The sequence below is a fragment of the Hoplias malabaricus genome, chromosome 2 (assembly GCF_029633855.1).
Source record: "Hoplias malabaricus isolate fHopMal1 chromosome 2, fHopMal1.hap1, whole genome shotgun sequence".
NCBI classification, from domain to species: domain Eukaryota; kingdom Metazoa; phylum Chordata; class Actinopteri; order Characiformes; family Erythrinidae; genus Hoplias; species Hoplias malabaricus.
Genome location: NC_089801.1, coordinates 43,859,396 through 43,870,984, shown reverse-complemented (window position 1 = coordinate 43,870,984; position 11,589 = coordinate 43,859,396). Strand labels below are relative to the sequence as shown.

Below are 11,589 nucleotides of genomic sequence, written 5' to 3'. Positions count from 1 at the left end.
AGAGGTACCCTACTGGACTGCCATGATAATGTAGCTGTTTACGCATTCATCTGGACATACCTAGTTCCATATGCATTTGGGGATCATTTTCGGCCACTGTGAGACTGCAAACATACCAAATTATGGAACTCCATCTGATACCTTTGAGTTAGGATCCTGAATATATTGTCCAACAGCAGTACTTGAGGTTACTAATGTTTATTTAGCTGAATTATTTTAAATCCTCACAGCAATGTTCTGAGGCTGTCTGGGTTTAGCGAGTAGTCATTCCTGGTGTTATCTACAGAAATGTTTGGACACCTCTTCCAAAGATCTCATCAACTTTGAGCTTCGTGCTCCATGAGCAAGCATACCTGTTGTTGTAAGAGACTATAAAACTTTAGTGGCTTTATCAGTGGAAATGATAATTACTGCAGATGTACAATGTCCAAACTGCTTCTGTCTCTTTAAGGTGGAAATTTGTTTATAAGACTTTAGATCAAACCCTCCATCAGACCACACTGTGGTCGAACGTTGATGGTCTGTTGGTCCACTTTTTGTGAAGGCTTTATACTAAATATAATGGTATTTAGCCTAATAAACATTAGTGAGGTCCAGTACTGCTGTTGGACAATTAGCTCTGGATAACAACCACCACTCATCTCACAATTATTAAGAATTCAGAGGATGCAGCTGCTCTACAGATGTTTGCTGAGGTGCTTCACATGCATTCACCCAGTCACTCACACACCTACGGACACTTTCTGCACAGCCATTCCACCTACCATAATGTGTGTCTGGACAATGGGAGGAAAATGGAACTTTATATTTCTAAATTACATCCTACAAAAAGCCCACCTACATTGTATGAAACACTTTAGTTGCTATAAACCCCCAGCTACTTGATCCATAGGGATGGGTCATGCTTTGAGTCTCACTCAGAATAACTGTGCTCATGTGATCACTGTAAACAAGGCTTCACTACGTCACATAGGTTTCAAATCGGAGGCACATCAATCTGGCTTAATCAGCTTAACATGTAATAAAGGCTATCTATACTTAAACCTTTTGTTTATATCATGTTTATTTGGTTAATTTTCGGTGTGGTTTCCAAATTGCCAAAAGGGAAAAGGGTTTTGAAATATCTGAATTCAAGAATATTTGACAGGAGATAGCTTAGGGTGGCCACTTTTGTGACCCCAAAAATGAGGAGATTACTGCCCCAGGGGTGAGGGGTGTGTGATGATGCTAAGCTATCGACGGTGTGTTCATGCAGAGCCTCTTAAGGCTCATATTAAGCACTTCTTTTTAGGTTTTCTGTTTACATGGATTTTGGCAGAATATTTGGCGTTACTAAAAATTCTCAGACAAAATACTTACTCTGCTCTGGGTTCAGTTCGGACAGATTTATTTATCAACACACACAAGTGAATCAGGCAAAACAAAAATTACTGTTTCAAATATTTTTAAATATTGAACCATCTTCAAACTTGTTTCTGCTCCATTATCTGCCCATCTCTACTCATGAAACTTGATAAAATAATATTCCAGACTGCAATCTTAACAGTTCAGATTAATACCATGTGCTACAAGCCACGCCCATATCCAGGGGGCTCTCGGCACATTCTCCTGCCCTTAAAAGAAACGCTATGTTGTATTTCTACCTTAAAATTACAGCTCCTAAATGTTTGTGATGTTCCACAGAGCTGTAATAGGGAGAATAGTGCATATGTGGCTGCTACGCCAGGTCCTCTGTTGGTTTACTGGCCTAAGCAACTTCTGAATCACAGGGCGGAGGCTTCTCATGAGAAATGCGTAACGCTTTACGGGTGGTTACCGAGTCAATACTGGAGTGAATTTACACAGTAGAGTGAGCTGAAACAGACATGAGGACACAAGTTGGAGTACGTAACTTGCATTATAACTTTCTTCTTGTGCTGTGGTGTTAGTGATTTAGTGGGTTTGTCTATGAGAGAGAGACAGGGAATGTGTGTGTTAGTAGAAGCCCCAAAAGCCTGTCTTGTTTATGTTAGTGGGCCACAGAAAGAGCGAGAGAGAGAGAGAGAGAGAGAGAGAGAGAGAGAGAGAGAGAGAGAGAGAGAGAGAGAGAGAGAGAGAGAGAGAGAAATGGGGGTGTAAGACTTGATTTCACAACGGTACTGTAAATGTGAATTACACTCAGCAGCAGATAGTGGAGCTCAGGAGATGAAAAAAGCCTTTAAAGACACGGGATCTGTGCAAGTGCATTGTCGCTTCTCAAACTCCAAGTGAGAAAGGTATCTCTTGCATGTCAGAAGCACCTCCAAGTGAAAGGTACAGCTCCAAGTGAGAGTTACAACCTAACATTAAACCTATCCCTAACCTTAACCCTAACTTCCCACTTCCTGGTATACACCTACTTACTGCGTATGTCCCTCCCACTTGGTGGTCTCTGGCCTGCAGAGATATATACTTGGGGGTGAGGCACCAAGCTGCCTTCACTTTCACTTTGCAGCTGGAGGCTGGAGCTCATTCAGTCACTTAAGTCTGTGCTTCTTCATCAACAAGGTCCTTACATTGTAAGTATTACAAACGCTTTTATCCTTCAGGAAAACACCTCATTTTAAATAGGGATTGAACCCACATAGTGGGTTCTATCCCTGCCTCAGGTCACTGCCTGTGAGGAGTGTGGTGTGTGTGGAGGAGCTCTCTGCTCCCACTGCAACTCTGAAAAGTGTGAAGCAGTACAATTAAATATAACCTCTGCATTTAATCTGTGTAATCTATGTATCTTTAATCACAGTAACAGAGTGATTAGGGACAGTGAACATACTTCCGGAGAAGTGGGCAGCCACCCTCGGTGCCTGAGGCCCATTTTGGGAGTTGGGTACCTTGCTCAAGAGTACTTCAGTCATGGACATTCTTGCTGGTTATGAGGAATGATCCAGTGACCTTCTAGTACAAAACCTGCTTCTGTTACATTACATGACAGACTTAAAATTAATTACCTAGGAACCATATTAGAACACTGATCAGTTTCCACTCTGTACTGCTTTTTATCTTTGTATATTAAACATTGGTGCTGGCTATGCAAATTCAAGAAAGTTCAGATCAGTAGTTCCCAGTTGTTCACGCTTTGGTTTGGATTTTCACACTTGAATATTTGAGATCACACCCAGAGCCGATTCTGGGCTCATTTGTGTGTGGATCTCAACCATGTGTCCGAAACTGTTCCCCATTTACTATATAGTGCACTGTTTTGGGGTTCTACTAGGGCTGGGCAATAAATCGAAATCGTGAATGTGTCTGTGTTGCCCTGTAAAGGACTGGTGCCCACTCCAGGGTATATTCCTGCCTTTCACCCATTTGATTCCGGGTAGGCCCCAGACCCACTGTGACCCTGAACTTGATGAGCGATTACAGATAACAAATGAATGAACACATAATCATAATCATGGTAAAATGTAAAATTAATCTTGATATTAATTAGCGCTCATATTGCTCAGTACTAGATTCCACCATATTGGAAAACAGTGGACACTCAACAAACTCTGGAACAATGCACTGGAAAATGTATTGTACAACCAATGTGCACTAGATGAGACTAGTGGCTAGTAGTTTGCCATAATGCACTGTGCTTTTTGGTAAAAACCCACATGAGGTAGTGTCTGAAATTGTTCACTACACTTCTGAATTAAGTTCCCTTTTATAGTGCACTCTATTATGAGTAATTTAGGGAATCCAGTTCTGACCAGGAGTGTAGAGCTTCCATAGCTGCAGCCAACCCAGTGACCAAGCAGACTAAGGTCTGGAAAAATGCTTTAGTGTGAAAAGGCCCTTACCCTCTGTTGCATTAATACTGATCTAAAGATTTTTTCTAATTTCTGCAGATGTAAGCATGGGTAAAAGAGGACTCCTCATCTTCTTAACACTCCTTCTGGCCTTGGCTAGTGTCTACAGCATCCAAATATTAAAAGACATGCAGGATCTACTTGAGAAAACTGATTTCGGGAAATATTTTCCACGACATGGCCTCAAGCTTCTGCTTTGGCTTGTGTGCCTGAGTAAGATTGACTAGAATGGGATCTTGCATCTGCATTTCAATCCAGCCAATGGAGCCTATGGTTTCCATTATTTTGGAAACTATGAACAAACCTTTCCTGACCTGTCCAACTTAAAGTATGTCACACTGTAGGCAACCTTCGTTTGGTTACTGGGAAGAACATTAATTTATCCCAAAATTTCAGATTTCCAGATTATGTCACACGGGATTACTGCAAGATGAAGGGATGTCTATTAAGTAATTTGGACAGAATTGCACTTAGGGTTCAAAAGGATGACCCAATGAGAGTGGACGAAGTATACCTTACCCAGCATTCTGAGGACAAAGCATTAGGAAGTGGGTATGACCCAGAAAGCACCTTCAAGGTCAGTAATAAGCTCTTGCAGGAGATTCAGGAGTTTTGCCAAGACGATGTCCAAGCTAATATTGCAAAGAAGGATCGAAATAATGATGGCCCGAGACTTCTTGAGTTTCTAAATGTGGTGGGTTATGACAATAGTAAAAGGGTCAAGTACGATTCAAAGTCCAGTAAACATCAGAGCAATGGCCTTTCTAATTCCTATGACCATGTATGTGATTCAGCTGCAATCGAATGCTATGATGCTGGCCTGCAGCTTTATGATAAAGATGGTCGTGCTGGAACTCGATTCTACATCAAGAAAACTTTTACTACTTGGAAAAAAGCCTTTTTCAAATCATGGGTGGGTTTCTATGCCAGCAATGAGGTTCCCAATGATAGTTACAAAGTGTATGAGTGGAGCACCAACTTTAAGAAATTAGAGGATGCCAACCTTGAGGACTATGACGTCTATGAATATGACTCTGGTCTGACCCTTGTCCCTAACATGCAGGTTCGATTCCACCTGGACAGGGGTTTCACAAGAGTGGAAACTCGCACTGAGCCCTGGGACAATGAGGAGTCAGCCCCAACAAGCTCGGTATACAACTGGGGTTCCTGGCTCATTGTAATTTTCAGCCTAGCCATCATCACTGTTATCACAGGGTTGATAGGAGCACATTGGCCTGAAAGTTCAAGGCCTGCCCATCCATTCGTGTCTGTATCTGAGGGAAGACTGGGTTTGTGAAAAGACACCACCCCACCCCCAACCCTCTTCCATTTATTTTTAGAGCTTAGTTTTAAATAATTTATTTGCTTTAAAATCTAATTTTACCATTCTTTTCCCCAAAAGGCTATGGTCGAAATGTACACACATGCATTAGATGCAATCCTAGATTTGCCAAGATATTTTGTATGTCTGACAATTGCTATTTTATACTTACACACACACATAAGCACTTCATCATCATATAAGGAATTATTTTGTAACTGAGCCACCTATAAGGGAAGAAAGAGATGACAGTTTTGTGCAGAAACTGGGTTCTAAGAATCAGCTACATCCCATGCTCGTTAGAATGAAAAATGTCCTTGATCTCCTGTATGCAGGAATGTAACTCTTTCAAGCTTCACTCCATATCCTCCTGTCACATTCCTTTTCTACAAAAGACTCAGAATGGATTCTGAATGGACACTGTTCTGGACTTCCAATGTGGAAGCAGCTGCATGTAGCTGTGGTCAAAAGCTTGTCAATGCCTGTTATGGTAGCAACTCAAAGACCCGTTGGAGGATACCAAGAGTCAAGGAAGCTTTTCGGGCTTGGCTGGTTTAGGGAACTACAGATTCTGCAGATGGGTACCGGCAGGCAAAAAAGGCTGCCGCTGTGCCAGTTGCTGAAGCAAAATGCAGAGCATGGGAGGAGTTTGGAGAGGCCATGGAGAATGACTTCGGGGCAGCCTCAAAGAGGTTCTGGAAAACACTCCAACAGCTCAGGAGGGGGAGGGGGGACACTGTCCAAGCTGTGCTCAGTAAGGATGGTGAAACTCTGAAGTCGACTGAGCGTATTGTTGGGCATTGAAAGGAGCACTTTGAGGAACTCCCTAACCTGAGAGACATGCCTACTGTGCAGGAGGTAGGGCCAGAAGTGTCTGGGCTGTCGGATTCCATTTCCTTGGCTGAAGTCACTGAGGTGGTGAAAAAACCTTGCTGTGGCAAAGCTCCAGGAGTGGATGAGATTCATTCAGAGTTACTGAAGGCACTCGATACTGTGGGGATGTCTTGGATGACACGCCTCTACAATATTGCTTGGACCTCAGGAACGGTGCCTTTGGATTGGCAAACGGGTGGTGGTTCCTATTTTTACAAAAGGGGGCCGGAGAAAGTGTGACAATTATCATGGCATCACACTTCTCAGCCTCCCTGGGAAAGTCTGTGCAAAGGTGCTGGAAAGGAGAATGCCCAATGGTCGAACCAAGGATTTTGGAGGAACAATGCAGATTTCGTCCTGGCCATGGAACTATGGACCAACTCTTTACTTTTTCACAGATGATAGAGTGGGCATGGGAATTTCCTACTCCACTCTACGCATGCTTTGTAGATTTGGAGAAGGCGTATGGCCTTATCTCCACTCCTGTTCCTGATATTCATGGACAGGGTGGCGAGGCATAGCCTGGGAAAGGGAAGGCTTCCATCGAGGGGCTTATGATGTGGCATGTCTGCTTTTTGCAGATGATGTTGGTCTTCTGGCTTCTTTGCATGGAGGCCTCTAGCATTTACTTAAACAGTTTGCAGCGGAGTGTGAAGCTGCCGGTATGTGGATTAGCACCTCCAAGTCTGGTTTATCTCAGGTAGTGGGTAAGAACCTACCCCAAGTGAAGGAGTTCAAGTATCTTGGGTTCTTGTTCACGAGTGATAAGAAGAGGGATAGTGAGGTTGACCATAAGTTATGTGCAGCGTCTGCAGTAATGCGGTCACTGTACCGGACCATTTTGGTGAAGAGAGACACTATATAGTGTTATTTTATTTTACTTTTTAAACAACACTATCAAGGTACTATAGTAACTTAAGGTAGGATGCTATTTCAGACTATTACACAGTATTTTCTGGGGTATTTTTTATTGATTTTATTTTTGGACCCTTAATTGAATTAATGAATTTATTAAATTTACATTAATTTAGAAGAGTCTCTGGCCTTTTGCTTGCCCCCATTACTTTTACACAGAGGATGGCAGTCTTCTTCTGGGGGAGGTCTCTTGTACTTCAACAAATGTTTCTAGAAAAATGCATTAATGTTGTAAAAAAGAACTTTTAACTATTATCACATTAACACTACACTGACACATGTAATAAAGTGTAAAAATTTCAGCTGAACTCTACATTGTGTCCAAATATTTTTGATTAATGTATGAATTGAAATGCTCCACAATTACTTTGCATAATTATTTGCTGCATTAAACTTAAAGTTTAAAGTTAGCTTAAAGTTTGGAAGGTGTTTTTGCTAATCCGGGAAAGTTTACCTCTAAAAGTGATGATATTGTAGCATTTTCCTTTAATTATTAAGGAGTTTTTTTAAAAAATAACATCTGTTTTTGATTAGTCTATACTGTTTTTTGATTGTGGGATTGCATTAAAGTAAACAAACATGTTGCTGGTTATATTTACCATGTGCATATTTTGTTGCAAGAGAAAATAAGTCAATACTTCCTCCACACATTCTACATATTAAAATTAACATCACGGTTTAGCAAATGTGAAAAAGTTACAGCTCATTTTATAATTAACACTATATTTTTTCAAGTGTGTTAAATTTGGCAAATAAATCAGACTCTTGTACAATGCATAATATATATATTTACTTATTTATTTATTTTTATTAATAATATGCACTCTGCTGTATATGCCCCAGTGAGTTAGCTGGCCTTGGTTAAACATTAATCAAACATTGACGGTAAACTGCTGGCAGCAGATCCGGGTGAATTCCTGTCCCTGTATTGATTGGGTTGGACTGTGTGTAAACAGTGACCTTAACTCAGAACATTAAATGAGTTACATAATAAATGAACATTCTGAAAAACAGAAATAAGAAATAGAGTAAAATCAGTGCTGACATTTAACTAGTTCAAGTAAACTGTTTCACCATCTCAGAAAATATATTTATGTCCCAATTAAGTAAAGGAATATTATACATTTAGCTTAACATTATGTTAAATGGTTGTAACTTAGTTTAAATACTCCCTTGCACATATTAAACACAGTAGTGTAAGTGTATGAGGCCTGGAAGGTCACAGCCATGAAAATAAAGTTGTTGACAGATTACTGATTGTTGACACCATTAACTGTAGACCACTGCTGGTCCACCATTGGAACACTCAGATTACTGTCCTGTACAGGATATAAATAATTTTTAATCTCCTCAAACAGATTTTAAATTCACAGAGATTTGTATTCTGGAAAACAAACTAATACAAATATTACCAACAACTGTGAGAGATATAATAATGAGTAAAGGCCTGATATAAAATGATTATGTTAAAAAATGCTGACACTGTGCTGGATTAAAATTATTTACTAATCTTATTTATAAAGTTTAAAAAAAGAACGTAATGAAGGAAAAAATGTAAATTGGACTGTGAATGGAAAAGTGCTAAAATGTGGCATGTGGCGGTCTGCCCAGAAAACGCTTTGCAAAACACTAGTGGATCTCCAACTTTGCCCTCAGTGGAACAACACTGGTCCGCCATCTCCTTGTTATCGAGGTTGACCTTTCCTGGAAACATTGAAAGGCTATCTGACTATCTGAACAGAAACTAAAATGAAAACAAGGGTGGGGTTTCCTATGAATTCTGAATGACAGCTGAGAGTAATTTATAGCAGCAGATTTTAGGGAGGTGGATACAACCCTCTTGTCAGTTCTTGCGTATAAATGAGACTGATTGTCAATGCATTGACTTAGTTTCGTGAACAGCACTGAACTTCATCTGTCCTTGGAGAAGAAAGAAAATGCTTTCTGGATACACAGCTGAGTGAGCATCAGCAGAAATACACCATAGAAAACATCCTGAAAGTCTTCCATTACATCACAGAGATTGTACAAAGGTGGGAGTGTGGAAGTGTCTGGCTTTAACTTCTTGTTTAAGTGAATAAAATTCAACCAATAGAGGCATATGTTTATTTCTCCAACAGTTTCCAAAGGCTCCATCTGGACCAACTCCACACAGCTGGAAACTCAGAGTAAGTCTACTTCTCTCACACCTAATTACAGACAGAGATTGAATCAGTTATGAATCAGTCCTGTTTAGTTAAAAAATCTGTTAAAAAGAGACGTAGAAATAATCACGGACATTGCTTAAAAAAACTATATCACTCCCAAACACTTAGAGTGTCATACGCATACACATACACACATATATATACACACATATATATACATACACGACACTCTGTTTGGGAACTGAGGAAACTAATTGATTCAGTTTTGTGTTGCGAGGTTTTCCCCTTTCCCACTTGATACAAAACAGTCCATGGTCACTTTTATCTGATTCTCCTTTTCATGAGGTCAATAGGAGACAGAGCTGGACGATAGACCAGTCAAGCTTGTGCTTTGTGTCCACAAATCCACAGTATTATAGCATGGCCAAAGTGAGGTTTGGCATTGTCCTGCTGAAATAACCATGAACTCCCTAGACAATATCTTCTTAGCAGCATTCATTCATTCGTTCATTCATTCATTCATTGTCTGTAACCACTTAACCAGTTCAGGGTCGGGTTCAAAGCCTTCCTGGAATCACTGGGTGCAACCTGAACATACACTGGAAGAGGAGATAGTCCTTCACGGAGTGACATGCACTCACACAATTACACCTAGGGACACCTTTGAGTAGCCAATTCACCTACCAACGTGTTTTTGAACCTGCATGAAACCCACACAGACATGGGGAGAACTCCTCACAGACAGTCATCCAAAGTGGGGCTCGAACCCACAAACCCCAAGACAGCGACACTACTTGCAGCACCACCGTGCCTCCCTTCTTAGCAGCTTATGTCTCTCTAACATTCCAATATACACCTCCATATCTTAATGGCATTTTCACACCTATCGATGTCACCAATGCTGTGAGCACTGATGCACTCCGTACAATGACAAATGCTGACTTTTGTAGATATGACTTATAGTAGTCTGAATGGTCCCCTTTTGTCTTGGGCGCAGAGAACATTTTCTTAACATCTGGACTCGTGGCTATATTAGTTAAAGCAGCATGTTGTTTCTTATGTATGCCATCTGAGGGATTAAAGGTCATGCTAATTCTACAGTGGTTTCAAACCTTTCGGTATTTACATTATCTCTAAACATCATTGTAGACTAACTGTATACAGGAGTAAAAGGCTGACATGTATGATAATCATTACCACATTGCTCTATAACACCGGCAATGAAAAATTATTTCCTCTAAAGTATCTTTTTGTAAACTGAAACTTAATGGCTCACAACAGTGTCTCTTAATGACACAGTAATATGCCTTATCATCTGCTCTAAAACATTAAAGTATTAAGTAATAAAGTATAAAGTATATATATATATATATATATATATATATATATATATATATGATTTTTGTAAGATATAAAGTGTAATAAATGATAAATGCACACTATTTATTTTTTAATTTTTTCTTCCTCTGTCATCCTGAACAGAACTGAAATGGCACAGAAGCCAGCCTTCCTCATCTTTACACTGCTCACGGCCGTGGTGGTCTGGCTGTCATTATGTTCTGTTTCTGTGTGGTGCATGGACCCGGAAAACTGCATAAAAATAGTTTTTGAAGAAAAAGTAGATAAAAAAGATATAGCAGATGCTACCAATAAAGAAAAGAAGGAGATAGAAGGCTTAATTGCCATGTGGGACAATAATAAATTGACTCCTCAGTCCAAATCTGAACTTTTTAAGTCAGAATGCTTTCGCATCGATTTACAAGGGACATTTAAAAGGAACAATAAGATGTACTATAACTTACAAATCCAGAAGAACTGCAACCGGAAGCAGGGGGAAAGCACCACAGTGTCCCTGGCACTTGTACCAGACGATGATGCCATCACAACTAACAATGTCCGTGACGCTTTTAAAATGAGCTTAAAAAATCGGTCCAAGGTTACTGTGGTAGTGCAGCGTACACCTCCGTGCAACACGGGCGGGAAGAAGACGAAAGGTTAAAGACAAGACAAATCATACCCCGCATCCCACCAGTCTCTCAACCCTCAACATCTCTTAGAAAGTGCAGCAGTGAAATTAGAGATCATAATGGAGACCTACAGCTGACTGAGGTCATTTTCACCCATTACTGTGCACTTTGCTTGATTGCTGAAGGTGTCAAATCATTAGTTTGTCATGTTTTTTTTTTTTGGTGAATAAAGTGAACCAACTGAGAAACCAGACTCCAGTCTTTCTTCCAAATTTCCCACTTCCAATTTTTTTTTTTTTTTTGCACAATTAATAATATAACAAAATAATTTAAATAGTGACTTTCTCATTCCCGCTTTGTAATGTAGTACTTTTTACATGTCACAATTTAAATATTAGTCCAAATACCTTAAATACAAAATGCTGTTTTTAAGATGATTGTATTTGTTGAAAGAGTATGTGATAATCATATTATCACCCATTACTCTCTCTGTGATATGAAGCTGAATCCAGCTGCTTATTCTGTGGCTTTTTGTTCAAAACTTCCATTTCCACATT

General features: G+C 40.0%; 1 long non-coding RNA gene across 1 annotated transcript; it reads left to right on the top strand.

Moving 5' to 3' along the window:
* The first annotated feature begins 8,741 nt into the window (after window positions 1–8,741).
* Window positions 8,742–11,271, top strand: LOC136687769 (uncharacterized). Its single transcript, XR_010800530.1, has 3 exons — window positions 8,742–8,951; window positions 9,039–9,086; window positions 10,548–11,271. It is a non-coding gene; the product is annotated as an uncharacterized lncRNA (long non-coding RNA).
* Window positions 11,272–11,589: the final 318 nt, after the last annotated feature.